The sequence below is a fragment of the Aotus nancymaae genome, unplaced genomic scaffold (assembly GCF_030222135.1).
Source record: "Aotus nancymaae isolate 86718 unplaced genomic scaffold, 86718_ANA_hifiasm-v0.15.2.pri h1tg000022l_1, whole genome shotgun sequence".
Classification (NCBI taxonomy): Eukaryota; Metazoa; Chordata; class Mammalia; order Primates; family Aotidae; genus Aotus; species Aotus nancymaae.
The window spans coordinates 46,409,577-46,424,799 of record NW_026988435.1 but is presented as its reverse complement, the minus strand read 5'-3'; the positions used below and the strand labels follow the sequence as shown (position 1 = coordinate 46,424,799).

Genomic DNA, 15,223 nt, shown 5'->3' with positions numbered 1-15,223 from the left:
ACACTCTTCCCCACGGAGAAAGCGGACAGTGGAGCTTTAAAAAATACGCAACAAAAGCAAACACAGACAACTGGGATTACGGCAAACTCAACAGCTTCTGCACGACAAAGGGAACGACAGGGTAAAGAGACGACCCCCGAGGGAGAGGGAAGCAGACCACATGCCCAATGCAGGGATGCAGGCCTAGCATCCACGGGAGAAACGGGCTCAGGCTCAATAGCAAGAAAGCAAACAGCAAAGGTCCCCGACGGCTGTGCCTGGGAAGGAGCCACGCCGACGGCATTATTCACCATCAGCGGGATGCAAATCAAAGCCACCGGTAGGTGTCATCTCATGCTGGGCTACTATCAATACTACAAATGGACAGGCGTTGACAGGAATGCAGAGGAAGGGGCCCCTGCCCACTGTGGGAGAGCGCGCCAATCACTGCAGCCGCTACACAAACCGTTTGCAGGTGCCTTTAAAATCAACTACCGGCCAGGTGCAGTGGCTCACGCCTGTAATCCCAGCATTTTGAGAGGCTGAAGCGGGTGGATTACTGAGGTCAGGAGTTCCGAGACCAGCCTGGGCAACATGGTGAAACCCCATCTCTATTAAAAATACAGAAATCAGGTGGGCATGGTGATGTGCACCTGTAATCCCAGCTACCTGGGAGGCTGAGGCAGGAGAACCGTTTGAGCCCAGGAGGCAGAGTTTGCAGTGAGCTGAAACTGTGCCATTGCACTCCAGCCTGGGCCACAGAGCGACACTCTCTCTCAAAAAAAAAAAAGGAACTACCATAAGGTCCAGCAATCCCACTCCTGGGTATGTATCTTAAGGATCTAAAGAAACTGAAATCAGCGTGTCAGAGACACCTGCACGCGGTGTTCCCTGCAGCAGCCACGCGACGGAGCAGCCCGTGCGCCCACCAACAGACAAGTGGATACATGGCGTGTGGTGTGTCAACACAGCTTGTCACTACTCAGCCATAAGGAGGAAGGAAGTCCCATCACTGGCAACCTCACGGGTGAACCTGGTATACACGACACTCAGCGGAATCAGCCACTCACAGAGCGACACGAACTGCGTGATCTCACCCGCGTGGGAAACTGAAAACAGACATCTCGCAGGACCCGGGAGGATGCGGCGGCTTCCAGGGGCTGGGGCAGCGCAAGGATGGGGAGGGGAGGTGCTGATGGAAGGGACAGTTTCCGTTAGACTGAACGGAGAGCTTGTGATCCACCGCACTGCGAGGCGACTGCAGTTAACAATAACGTTATCATGTTCCAAAATCAGGAAGAGAATAGATTTTTAACATCCACACCACAAAAACGATGCTGATGAGCCGATCAATATGCTAATTAATTAGTCTTTCTACAGTGTACACACAGATCACGTCACTCCATAAATATACACAATTCTATTTTCTCGATTACAGATAGGTAGGAAGGTAGGTAGGTGGGCAGGCAGGCAGATACACACACACACTCACACACACACATGCGAGATTCTCTTCAGGTAAAAAGCAGAACTGAAACAAAACCTTGGCCTGTAGGGAACACTGAGGTCCTTGGAGCTTTTCATCATGCTCTACAGCAAACCTAGAATGTTTAGAATCACGGTTTCACTTATTTTGAAATAATGGATTTTGGCATAAGACCTTTGCCAAAACCCCCTTCCAGTGGTGTTTCAGATGAACGGGAGCTGCACCGTCTGAATCCTGACCATGTCGCAGATGGCTGGGAACACGCAACAATGATCAACACCGATCGCGTGGCAGTTCTCTGGGAGTCTGCGAACGTGGCTGACGTGGCATCCTGCTTCCACGGGGCTCCTCAGTGTTTACCTCCATGTCTCTTTTTTAAGTTAAGAAGAACAAAGCTCATCTGAACATATTACCCAAGCAAATTTCATTGGGATATAGTATCTCCAGATCACTTCCCTGGACCTGAAAACTTGATGATTTACACAAAAATATTAAGAGAGAAGAACAAAATATACAGATGCAATTTCCCAGAGGCCTCCTGAGAGCCGCAACTTAAAATAGCGTGTTTTCAGGATGTCAATAAAATCTTTCTTCAGATAAATCCCACGAAGTTTCCACATTCCCTTTCTCATGCGAGTGACTGAGCGAAACTGCAGGTGAGATTAACACCCCCCAGCAGTGGGGAGCCACTAGCACCGGACGCGAGGAACGTGGGCGACCTGCACGCAGGTGTCACTGTGACACCGTTTCTAAAAGCTCTGCTTCCCTCGCTGACGCTCCCCTTGTCTGGGGTCCGCCCCGACCCTGGGTCTGGACAAGGAAACAACCTGGAGGTTCATCGGGCCACCCAGTCACGGGCCCTTTCAGAAGAGGCGATGGCAAACCCGCCCCAGGGCCCCACACTGGGTCCCTGGCGAGCCTCAGATACACGCTCATCCAACTCCAGAGCCCCAGAGCCCCAGAGCCCTCGCCCCAGGACCTCACATAGGGGGGCTGTAAAAACAAACCAGCCCTAAAAACAACCTTCAATGCAGAACAGGAACACACGGGAAGGAGGAGGTGCCCGCCGAGAGGACAGGGCAGGAACACGCGGGAAGAAGGAGGCGCCCACCGAGAGGACAGGGCAGCAGGCCTCTTGCATGTGTCACCAGCAGCCTGAGGACCGCACGCCGGCCTGGTGTGGGGACACCTGAGGAGCTGCCTCCTGCTGCCCCAGTCGGGAGAACCTGCCCCTACAGTGGCCCCCTGGGATGTGCCAGCAAGCCCTGCTTCCCTCTGCTCCCCTCAGCCCAGGCGGGCACCCCCACCTCATCCCCACCTTCTCCTCACCGGGACAGAAACACCCACCCACCGTTGCCTCCCAGGCCTGCCCACTGCGGACTCCCACGATTGGGGTCTGCAGCCTCTGATTTCACCAGGCAGGGCTTGGTGCCCGCAAGGTCTGAGAAAGGCTGAGGGAACAGGGAAAAGAAGAAAGGTGGTGCTGCTGAGACACCACAGCCAGGTCACACGGGCCACGCGGAGGTCACACGGGCCACGCTGAGGTCACACGGGCCACGCAGAGGTCAAACGGGCCACGCTGAGGTCACACGGGCCACGCAGAGGTCACACGGGCCACGCGGAGGTCACACGGGCCACACTGAGGTCACACGGGCCACGCAGAGGTCACACGGGCCACGCTGAGGTCACACGGGCCACGCGGAGGTCACACGGGCCACGCGGAGGTCACACGGGCCACAGTGAGGTCACACGGGCCACGCGGAGGTCACACGGGCCACAGTGAGGTCACCCGGGCCACAGTGAGGTCACACAGGCCACGCGGAGGTCACACGGGCCACGCGGAGGTCACACGGGCCACGCTGAGGTCACACGGGCCACGCTGAGGTCACACTCAATGACAGGTGCTTTACACGAATGATTGCTCAGCGCTCAGCACAGCTTTACCCCACTAGCACCACTGCCTCTGAAAATATCCTGCCCAGGACCACAAAGTCACTGTCAGGCCCAGGATGGGGAACCGGGCACACGGGTGCTGGCATCTGAGCCCCCACCCCACCTCGCAGTGGCTCTGCCCTGAGACCTCCCACCACCGTGTCCCTAGGGGCAGGGCACCCGAAGGGGAAACCCGACTTCTCTCTGCCTCAGACTCTCCGTGGAGTGGCAGTTGCTAACTCTATTCTGCACTTTCTTCAAAGACACTGTGGATTCATGACTTCCTGATGCACACAGAACCTCCAGCACGAGGCGCCCTGGGTTCCAGGAGGAAGGCACTCAGGTCCTCTCTCTCCAGCATGCCTGGGCTGTCAGCGCTCGCTCACTCAAGAGGACGCGTCTGTCGCCTGCGGCCCAGACAGGAGGACATTTATGAGGTTAATGAGACGCTGCGAGCCAGCTGGGAGCGCCATCTCACCAACTTGTTTATCTGGATTTAGCTCAGTGTTCAGCCAGGCCAGTGATGGGGGCGGGACCTCAGCAGGGAGGGTTGAGGCCCAGAACTCACGGGCCCACAGCCTCTGCTGCCCACCCTGCTCACCCTCCTGCCTGAGGAATTCGGGCCACGCCTTCTCCCTCCATCCCAGGGAGGAGCAGCATCCACAGGCCAAGCCCTGCAGGTGTCCCCCATCCTGCCACGTACACTGGCCCCGAGGGCTCTGGGAAGCTGTGTCCAGTTCTGCAGGGACCAGGCTTTGCCCAGGACAGCGGCGCCTGGGGAGGTGGCTTTGCCGTGGCCAGCAGGCGGCTCCGTCTTGTTCTGCTAACCCCACATGCCCTTCACATCTTTAAATAAATGAATAAGGACACAAATAAAAATAGAAGCCCCACCAGGGGAAGGCTCCTGGCTTTGACTCACTCTGGGGTCAGTGTGGGCCGTGTGGCAGAGGCTCCAGGAACAAGTGGGGATGGCAGGCACCGGGTGACACGGTGTCCTTGCAATTCACATGGGGACACGGCGCGGGTTACTATGCAAACCAAACAAAGCACACACAGCCACAGATGCCCCAGAGTCAGGTCTGTCTCCTGCGCTCTGGAGCCCATCAGAACTGTCCTACACCACTGCACAGCCGTACGCGCCCCGTTTCCGTGAAAAGTGGGCACACAGAGCTCCCCACCCACACGGGGCACCCGCCAAGGGGGCAGGGGCCTCCTTCTGACGGTCACAAGGGACTGGCCATCACCACTGTGGCACCTCACACTGGAATAAGGAGAACGCACAGTGTTGTCAGAATGTGTCACGTCTGACGGGGGCAGAATTGTGTGGCCACCTAAAGACAGTCACAGTCACATGCAGACAATGTGGGGGTGGTAGGTACACACGGTTGAGGAACCTGTCGGAGCCACCTAGGGCGGGACCGAGGCACAAGCTCCGTAGGGCAAAAAGGATTGGCGTGGGAATACATTTCAGCTCATTATGAAACAAAATTAGACAGCTCTGTATCTGTAGTATCTGTAGGTAGCCAAACACACGCGAACACACCCTCCTCAGTAAATCTGATTGCATTTCCAGTAATGAGTGCCCCAGTTTGAAACACATCCCAGAAGGAAAACTCCTACATGAAAAGCAAGATTGCTAAACAAGATGTAGTTTCAGGCGTGAAACCTGCCGGAACAATTATCACAATTCTTCAAATGCACATGCACCAGCTTGCTCTGCTCCTAAGCATCCCACGCAAAAATACTGTCGAACCTTAAGACGGCGCAGGGAGCAGCATGGACCCCTGCAGCCTAAGGGTCGGGAGAAGCGAGGCCTCTGTCCCCAGGCGGAGGCACTGGGCCCTCCGGGGCACTGCCCACACTGGTCTGCACAATCTCTTGATGAACCTTACCCTATTTCAATAAAGTAAAAGTGAAGAGCTGTGAAATGCTGTCATGCCATAAGCAAAATGATCCCTCCCACAATGTGTATTGTAGTCAAAAAAGACGGAGAGGCCGGTGTGACGGTGCACACCTATAATCCCAGCACTTTGGGAGGTCAAGGTGGGAGGACCGCTTGAGCCCAGGAAGTTGAGACCAGCCTGGGCAACACAGCGAGACCCCCATCTCTACCAAAAAATATTTTAATTAGCAGGGTGTGGTGATATACACTTGTAGTCCCAGCCACTCAGGAGGCTGAGGCAGGAGGATGGCTTGAGCCCAGGAGGTTGAGGCTGCAGTGAGTTGTGATCTGCACTCCAGCCTGGGTGACAGAGCCAGACCCTGTTTCTTTTCTTTTCTTTTTTTTATTTTTATTTTTTGAGACAAGAGTCTCACTCTGTTGGCCAGGCTAGAATGCAGTGGCACAGTCTCAGCTCACTGCAACCTCTGCCTCTCGAGTCAAGCAATTCTCCTGCCTTAGCCTCCTGAGCAGCTGGAATTACAGGCGTGCACCATCACACCTAGCTAAGTTTTGTATTTTAAGTAGACACAGGGTTTCACCAGGTTGGCCAGGCTGGTCTCGAACTCCTGACCTCAGGTGATCCACCTGCCTCGGCCTCCAAAAGTGCTGGGAATACAGGTATGAGCCACACCTGGCCTCAGACTCTGTTTCAAAATAAAAAATAAAAAGAAACATAGAGATAACCTGAATGTCCCACAATAGGGAAAGGCTCGGTGACACTTGCTGTGTTTACCTGACTACTGAAGTTACTGGATAAAGCCACGCAGCCGCCTGGGAGACGGCTTATCAAACACCGGCCCCGAGGGATGCTGGGAGCAAGCACATGCACACGTGGACTAACACGCATGTTCTTAGCATGGACACCCCTGGCAGGACGGCCTGTCACAGGCACAGGAAGTCTCAGTCCTCACCTCCCCCTGTAGGCAGAGCCCCCTCAGGAGGAGGATCCCAGGGAGGAAGGGAAGAGAAAGGCCTAGAAGCCAAGGACCTGAGAGGGAACTGCCATTGGTGGGGTTTTCAGTCTCTTCTGCACACACTGTGCGCCCGGCCCACCTGTCTCTCCACAAATTCTCACTGCAGCCTGTGCGCTCCCAGGGACCGGCCAGGGACCTGCTGGGGCACCAGAAAGTGGAAGGGGAGGTTGGGGAGGGCCACTGCCTGGCCTCAGAGAGGGGCCCTATGCACTCACTCACTTCCTCCCTCGGGGTGAGGGGAGTTGGGAAATGGACCTCGGCTGCTCCCCAGAATGACGGGGATCGTCTTGCGTATGTGCGTGTCTGTGTGCGTGCATGCGTGTGTTCCTTAACGCTGTGTCAGCGATTCTCAGCAGGCACTTTCTAAACAGTGATGGTGTCAAACTCAGGGCGGTGGTCCACCTGGAAGCCCTGGTGAAGACGATGGTTGTGGCTGGAGTTTAAACTATCACGTCCTTGGCCTGCCTGAAATCATCCCTTCTTATTGTGCACGGGAGCCTTCCACGTCCAGCAAGGACCACAGCTTCCAGCGAGCCGAGTGGTTATTCCGTTTCTGTTGCGTCCAGGAGCCGCATCCTGCTGGCTCAGCTTCCCAGGGCGCAGGGCAGCAGATGCCACGTCAGCGCTGCCAGGACGCAGCAGGCCCAGCTCCCTGGATAGGGAGTGTGCGTTCTCCCTAAACACCAGCAGGACGAGTTCTAGAATTTTGGGCAAGGCATCCTAACTTGAGCTGGGGGGCCCGTTCCCAGGCACGTCAGTCACCCTCACCGGGCCCCTCTGCAGGCCAGACCCGACCCGGTGGCTCTGTGGCCCCATGCGTTCACTCCTTACACCTTACAGATGAGGAGAACGAGGCACAGAGAGGGTCAGCAGCTTGCCCAAATCGTCATACCGAGTTAGCAGCAGAATCAAGACTCACACCCAGGCCATCTCACCACAAAATCACTGCTCCCATAGACAGGCGCTGAGGACCAAAAGCAACCCAAGTGCTCATCTCACATCTTCTATGAAAAGGAGATTTCCCATCAGCTAAGAACACTTGAGCCTCCAGCTGGAAAGAAGCCTGCTGTGGTTTTGGACGGGAAGAGCGGAGAGGCGCCGGGCACTCAGAAGGAGCTTCCTTTCACTCACTTCTAAAATCACGTCTCGGTGGATTGGGAAGAAACAAAGACTCAGGCCTCCAGTCGACCCGGAGCACCAGCCTGACAGCCTCAGCCTGGGGAGACAGACCCACCCAGTCCTTCAGCTGCCATGAAAACATTTCAGGCAAAAAACACTGCTGTTTAAAAAAGACTAGTATGCACCCCCAAAAATTAAAAATACAAGATTTTGTAAAGTAATGATGTTTTACAAAATAGAGCAATACACCTTGCTGTAAAAATTTTAAATCAAGCCGAGGTACGTGGTCAGAAGGGAGCTCTCAGCCCTCACCCCCCTCCATCCCCAAGACTGGCCACTGTTAAGATCTGGTGTTGGTCGGTGGCTCACACCTGTAATCCCAGCACTTTGGGAGGCTGAGGCGGGCAGATCCCTTGAACCCACCAGCCTGGGCAACATGGCAAAACTCTGTCTCTCTCTTTCTTTTGCTTTGAGACAGAGTCTTGCTCTGTTGCCCAGACTGGAGTGCGATGGTACGATCTCGGCTCACTGGAACCTCCACCTCCTGGGTTCAAGCAATTTTCCTGCCTCAGTCTCCCAAGTAGCTGGGATCACAGGCGCCCACCACCACACCTGGCTATTTTTTTGTACTTTTAGTAGAGATGGGATTTCGTCATATTGGCCAGGCTGGTCTCAAACTCCTGACCTCAAGTGATCCCCCTGCCTTGGCCTCCCAAAGTGCTGGGATTATAGGCATGAGCCACCACACCTGGCCGTCATTTTTATTAAAAAAACAAAACAAAAACCCCATGTCGATTCTTCCGGACGTATGTGACTGTCAAATGCAGTCACACATTGTGACATCGTGTGACGCTATCACTTCGGTTTCCCACTCTGTGCTATAATGGGAGGCTTTCAGGTGGGGTTCCTCTCAAGCACGTGTGGCCCCTGCAGTCGTCTGTTCCCTGGGAGAATGAAACACCAGAGCCAGCCCTGGGACTCTCAGGGGATCCCAGATGAAATCACTCCCATTCCTGCCACACAGATGCACACACACCCTCCCTGCTGGACTGCCCCACCCTCGCTGCCCTACACGTTACCTGACGTGGTCCCCAGGCAAACAGCCTGTTCAGCTACGGACGGCAGAGGGATGGCTCAGCACCTTCTCAACGCCAGTGCGTTACTCAAGAACGCTCCAGATTTCACCGCTGCGGAGGACAGGGCTGAAGGGCTGGAGTCCCTGTCCCAAGTAGGTGTCTGTGTCTCAGGCAAAGGTCTAAAGATGGCCTCTACCGTGGGGCTGACCCAGTGGGAGAAGGCTAGCCACACTCAGCAGCCACCGTGCCACTGAATGTTCCAGTGGCCACAGTAAAGCACAGAGAAAGGTGGAATTAACGTTAATGATGTATTTTACGCAACCCAACACGCCCAAAACATCACGGACTTCTCCATCAGACACCGTGAAATCCCACACTATTTCCAGCTCTCAGGGCCTCACACGTGGACCTCGCCACCTCTCCTGGGTGGGCAGCTGCGTGGGGCTGGCAGCCACCACACCAGAGGGGCTGGGTCTGGCTTTGTTACTCCTCAGCCTGCCCTGATGGAGGAGGTGGGGCGGACTCGGGAGCTCCGTGTGGGGGTGTGGTGCTGGAGACAGGCACAGGCTAGAAATGTCGCAGGTGCCCGAGTCCACACAGGGTTACGGGGTAGGGGGCAACAGCCACGGGGCTACAAGCCAATGCCCCCTGAGAGAACTGGGCAGAGCCGGGGGGCACTGGGGCTGGGGCTGAGGAAGAGTCCAGCCCAGAGGGTACAGGCTTGGCGACAGCATGGGGTCTGAGAGCAGGGCCCCAAGCTTCCGTTCTCCCTCCCACTGTCCTTCACCCCCAACGACTCAGTTGCCTCAAAGTCAGCCGGGGAAGACAGAGCTCTGCTCAGGGGCAGCCCGGCTGATCTTACCTGTTGGACGCACGGGGCAGGTCCCTGGCTGAGTGTGTGAGTGGCAGGAGACGGCAGAAGCGTGGGGCCCTGGCTTTCATCTGCCTGCCCAAGCTGGGAGGGGCAGGGCAGGGTGGGGACGGAAGAATCTTGCTGGACCTTCTGTTGCCCGAGGAGAGGGACGAACCCTGCCCTCCTCCCCTATGACCCAGAGTCCCTGCAAGCCAGGACGGCAGAAGCAGCCAGCAACGTGGCCTGGAGCACCCACAGGAGGGCCTGTGACAGTGCCCACGGCCGTCCACAGCAGCTAGACCAGCGCCAGCGAGGGAAGAGAGTCCTGCCCGGGCGGGCGCCTTGGCCGTCTTCCCCTTCTCATTGTCATAGAGAGACTGACCACGGGGGCATGACCAGGCCCCAGCCCACAGAAGAGGCCAAGTCAGGAGTGGGGTGACCACGTGTCGGCACCGTGGCTGAAGCGCAGTGAGGAAGGGTCCACGAAGAAGCAAGAAAACACCTCTTCATAGCGGCTCAGGTGAGAGGTCAAAGACACACGGGGCTGGAAATCCTGACAGTCTGCCAAGTTGTAGGAGGTGCCAGCTGCCGTCCCAAAACGCACCCTCCCGTGCTCCTCACCAACACAACAGCCCTGAACCCAGCCCACAGGTGACAGCCCGGGCCCCTCACAGCAGGGTGGGGCTCAGGGAGAGTCTTCAAAAGGAAAAGCCCAGGCATACCCTTCTCAACTCTCCTGCCTGGAATGCAGATGAAACGGCCGGGGCAAGGCAGCCGTTTTGAGACCAGCAAGCCACAGAGGAGCACAGAAGCCAGGGCCTGAGCATGAATTCGGAGGAGGCCAGGGTTTCTGGGGCATGGCGGGGTGGCAGCCCCCACTCTGACCGCCTGACTGTTAACAGGAGGAAGACAGATCTGCTATTCATGCAAGTGCTTCCAAAGGCAGAACCTGCTCCTAACGGTGGGGACCTTGGAAGCTGCGTGATAAGCAGCAGATATTTGCTGGTCTTAGTCCCTGGTTCCTGACACAAAGTTCATAAATTCCTTGTAACTTCCTGAGTGGGAGGAGTGACAGGAGCATCTGCTGTTCTATTTGGTTCCTGTACAAAGTTCCTAAAACCTTATATTTCCCACAGGATGGGAGCATCTACTGGTACTCCTAACAAGCCCTTTCAATCCCCGAGTGACAGGTGACTGGCGAGGCCCACGACAGCACCCCTGCCCACCGTGCTCCAGGAAGCACAGGGGCTGAAGACCAGGCTCCCTCCAAACTCTTGGACAATGGGCTTCAGGGCTGGCGAACTCACCCACGTGCTGGGAGGCCCATGCACCCCAGCTCCCCAGAGACAGAAGCCCGGGCACCCAGGACCCCCCAGGCCTCACCCTGCACCCCTTCCACCTGGCCGTCCATCGGATCCTTCGTGACACCCTTTACAATAAGCCAGCCAGCAGATACAGTCGGGGCTTCCTGGAGTTCGTGAGCCAACTTGAAGGCACTGTGGGAACCCCAGCTTCCAGCCAGCTGGGTCATGGGTCACAACCTGGGACTGGCATCTGACAGCGGGGCAGTCTTGTGGGACTGAGCCCTGGCCCCGGGGCATCTGACACGGACTCCAGGCCCACAGCGTCGGAGCTGAGTGGAACTAAGGATGCCCAGCTGGTGTGCCCGGGAGAACTGCTTGGGGTGGGGAACTATCCGGGCAGCTCACCGAGGCCGTGTTCTGTGTTGCGTATGAGAGTGGAGTAGGGAGAGACTCTTTCTTTCCTTTTCATAGGGGAAAAACTAACACATCTTAACTTGTAGATCCTATCGGTTCAGGCTGCTTCCCGAGGCGCTACCCAGTCCGCAAGCGCATGCATCCACAGGTACGTGGAGTGTCCCCCCGACAGTGGCTCTGCCCACCCCACTTGATGCCAGTGCCTCCGACTGCAGCATAAAGAGCTCTGTGCTGGGGGTGTGCTGGTGGGCACAGGTCCCCGAGGCTGCAAGCCTCAGGGTACACCTGGCCTGGATCCCACTCTCCTCTCCCGGATTCCATCTCCCTATACGGGATTCCACCTCCCTCTCCTGGATTATTCCAACCCCTTCTCCTGAATTATTCCACCCCCCTCTCCTGGATTATTCCACCCCCCTCTCCTGGATTATTCCATACCCCTCCCCTGGATTATTCCACCCCCCTCTCCTGGATTATTCCACCCCCCTCTCCTGGATTATTCCATACCCCTCCCCTGGATTCCATCTCCCTCTCCTGGAATGAACCCAGTGCTGTCTGGGTTTGTTTTTCTTGTGCCAGCGTAGACACCTGCAGCTGGTTTCCCTTGGGAAGTACACCCTTCACAATCTAAAACCCCTGTACGAGTGTGGGGAGAAAGAAACAGGGAGTCCTGACACAGAACAGACACTTGTACCCCAGAGCCCACCCCGCTGGGGACAGGCACCCCACACCCAGACCCCAGGCCAGCTCTGCCATGACCACAGGGCGGCCGGTCACATCACACAGGGAACAAACGCAGCCCATCCTCCCGGCAGCCCCGACGCCAATGGAGAGCGCTGCCTGGCTTGTGGCTTCTGAGCCGCAGCCCTGAGCTAGAAGACCCCATGGAAGCCCAGCGTATGCTGCTGTTTCCCACAGAGCAGGTGGCTCCCGCCGAGCCTCCCGCCTTTGTCACAGGTCACAGCCTGTGCCAGTGGGGGGACGCAGGCCCAGCCTCTCTGTGCCTTGAGGGTGGGGTTAAGGAAGGTCCCAGGCTGGCAGCCTCCTTCGAGGAATGAAGCAGGCCCCCGCGTGGCTCGGCCGAGGTCCCTGGGGGCTGCGCTCCTTTGCACGTTGTCCCCAGCACTTCCTGTTTGCTGATGTGTTCACCATCCTCGCCCGGCCACCCCCACAAGGACAGGAGCCTCCGCCGTCACATCCGCTCCTCATCCCCAGGCTGAGAAGGGCCCTGATAAACGCATCACACACGTGCTCTGCAAGACTACCCCAGCAGCCTGGGCCTCCACATGCCCCGAGGCCCCGGGGTACTCATCCCTGTCCCCAAGTGCCGGACAGGGCCCTGGCCCGGGACAGGCCCTGTGTCGCTGGGTGCAGCTCATTCAACGCGTCTGTGTCCCCACAGCAGCAGAGGCCAGCTCTGCCCACCCCACACCACTGGGCCTGGCCATGGGAGCAGCAGAGGAGAGAAGCAGGAACCCCAGCTCCAGAGACTCACACCACAGACGAGGGCAGCACCCAGCCCAGGACCAGAGACCCAGTGGGTGGCAGGAGGTCACAAAACCCCAGCCCAGAGACCCAGAGGGCCGCAGGAGACCACAGAAACCCCGGCCCAGAGACCCAGCGGGCCGCAAGAGGCCACGAAAACCCTAGCCCAGAGACCTAGCGGGCCACAAGAGGCCACAGAAACCCCAGCCCAGAGACCCAGCAGGCCACAGAAAGCCACAGAACCCCCAGGCCTAGAGATCCAATAGGCCACTGGAAGCCAAGGAAACCCCAGGCCCAGAGACCCAGTGGGCCACGGAAGCTACTGAAACCCCAGGCCCAGAGACCCAGCGGGCCGCAAGTGGCCACAGAAACCCCCTGACCCAAGCACGTCTGAACTCAGAATATTTTCTTTCTCAAAGCGCAAATAACAGAGTTCCTTGTAGGCAACTTGACTTCTGAAAAAAGACAAGACGCTGCTTTCTTGGTGTTTCCTCGCACAGACAACAGGGAGTGGCTGTCCCAGGGCAGAAGCAGCCAGCGCCTCCGAGCAGCTCCTGTCCACGCACCTGACCGACACCAGCCTCAAACCCTCCTCCTCATGTCCCTGTCTCATCTCTCTCTTTCTTTTTCTTTTTTTTTTTTTGAGACAGAGTCTTGCACTGTCGCTGGGCTGGAGTGTAGCAGCGCCACCTCGGCTCACTACAGCCTCCGCCTCCCAGGTTCAAGCAATTTTCTTGCCTCAGCCTCCCAAGTAGCTGGGATTACAGGCGCACGCCACCATGCTCGGCTAAATTTTTGTATTTTTAATAGAGACAGGGTTTCGCCATGTTGGTCAGGCTGGTCTCGAATGCCTGACCTCAGGTGATCCACCGTCTCAGCCTCCCAAAGTGCGGGGATTACAGGCATGTGCCACCACGCCCGGCCCCATCTTTTTTTACCTAGGTGATATGATCAAGGATTTCAACTTCTAAAAAAGGAAACCTTTTCCATGATAAAAAATCTCCCCCAAATAAAGAAGCTTATATTCTCACAACAGTCTATTGAGTATTTGCTAAACCTTCACAAAAATGGCCTGAAGAGACACAGAAATCAGGAAAAGAATGTCCCAACACTCACAGTGACTGTGACCCCCTGGGAGCCATGAAACGTCCTCTCCACACTCACCCCACACCTTGTAGGGAAGGACAGGCCTGCCCTCTCCAGACACCCAGCTCAGAGTGGGAGGCCGTCAAGGAGGTTAGTACCTTGTTAGAAAAGTAATTAATGCTTTATCCCTAGAAGGAAAAGGGCTCAGAGAATCAGCAGTGTGCAGCCAATTACTGATTAACAAAAGAACCACCATCAACCCAGCTTTTTGTTGCCCACCGAAGTGACTGTCAGAGGCACCGCACACTGACAAGCACCGCAGAGTCGCTCATTACCTGACACGGCTCAGCGTCTCACGGCAGACGAAAACAAACTGTCCTTCCCTCCCATCCCCGCATCCAACACTCAGCACACAATGCTCTGCTCACCAAAATAGGCGGGGATTTTAGCATCAGAAAATCCCACAGCGCCAGGCCTCGCCCACGAGACTGTCCCACGTGTGACCTGTGCTCCTGACCACCCGGCTGGAAGCTGGGGTTCCCACGGTGCCCTCCTTGAGTTTGATAATTTGCTAGGACGGCGCACAGAACTCTGGGAAACACTGTGTCTGCTGGTTTATCACAAAGGGTGTTTCGAAGGATCTGGATGTTATGGTGGACAGCCGGGCAGAGAGGGGCGCAAGGCGAGCCCTGGGGTGTTTCAGAGCACAGGACTGTCCAGTGCCAAGGGCACACTCCAGGTTGTAGCCAGTGCTTCTGACCACCAGCTACAGGGTGGGTTTCCAACGACCCCTCCTCGGGTTCCATCAATTTGCCAGAGCAGCTCACAGAACTCAGGGAGGGAGACACATTTGCTGGTTATTGTAAAGGGTGTTAGAAAGGATACAGATGAAGAGATGCACAGGGCGAGGGATGGGGCGGGGGCTCGGAGCTTCCGTTCCCTCCCCAGGGCACCACCCTCCAGGAACCTCCCCGTGCTGGGCAGCCCGCCAGCCCCCCAAACACTGTCCTTTAGGGAGTCTGTGGAGGCCTCAGCACACAGGCAGGATGGAGCACAGCACCGGCCACCTCTGCGGGCTCCCTCTACTCCCCAGAGGTCCACGGGTGGAGTTCCAACCTCTAATCACGTGGTCGGCTGCCCTGGCAACCAGTCCCCCAGGAGACTGTCCAGGAGCCCCAGCCACAGCCACCTCGTTAGCACACAGAAAGACACTCAGCACCCAAGGTTGTAGGAGCTGTGTGCTGGGAACCAGGGCCGGAGACCAAATGTGTGTTTCTTATGACATCACAGGATCTCACTCACCAAGCATCACCTGCCCATCTGCATTCTCTCCTCTCAGCCCTGAGTCACACTCACAGACTTAACACTCACACACTCAACACTCACACACTCACACCTGCACTCACACTCTCACTGACACTCAAATGCTTCACACCCTCACACACTCACAATCTCACACTCATGCACTCACTCACTGACACACCCTCAGCCACAATCTCACACTCACACATTCTCACAATCTCACACTCATGCACTCTGTCTCACACACACACACACACACACACACACGGCTGAA

The 15,223-nt window shown here is 56.6% G+C and overlaps 1 protein-coding gene across 1 annotated transcript in view; it reads right to left on the bottom strand.

Annotated features, from left to right (window-relative positions):
• AGPAT3 (1-acylglycerol-3-phosphate O-acyltransferase 3) overlaps positions 1-15,223 on the bottom strand; it is an 82,253-nt gene that overhangs the window by 54,264 nt on the left and 12,766 nt on the right. The gene's annotated exons all lie outside the window — the stretch shown is intronic.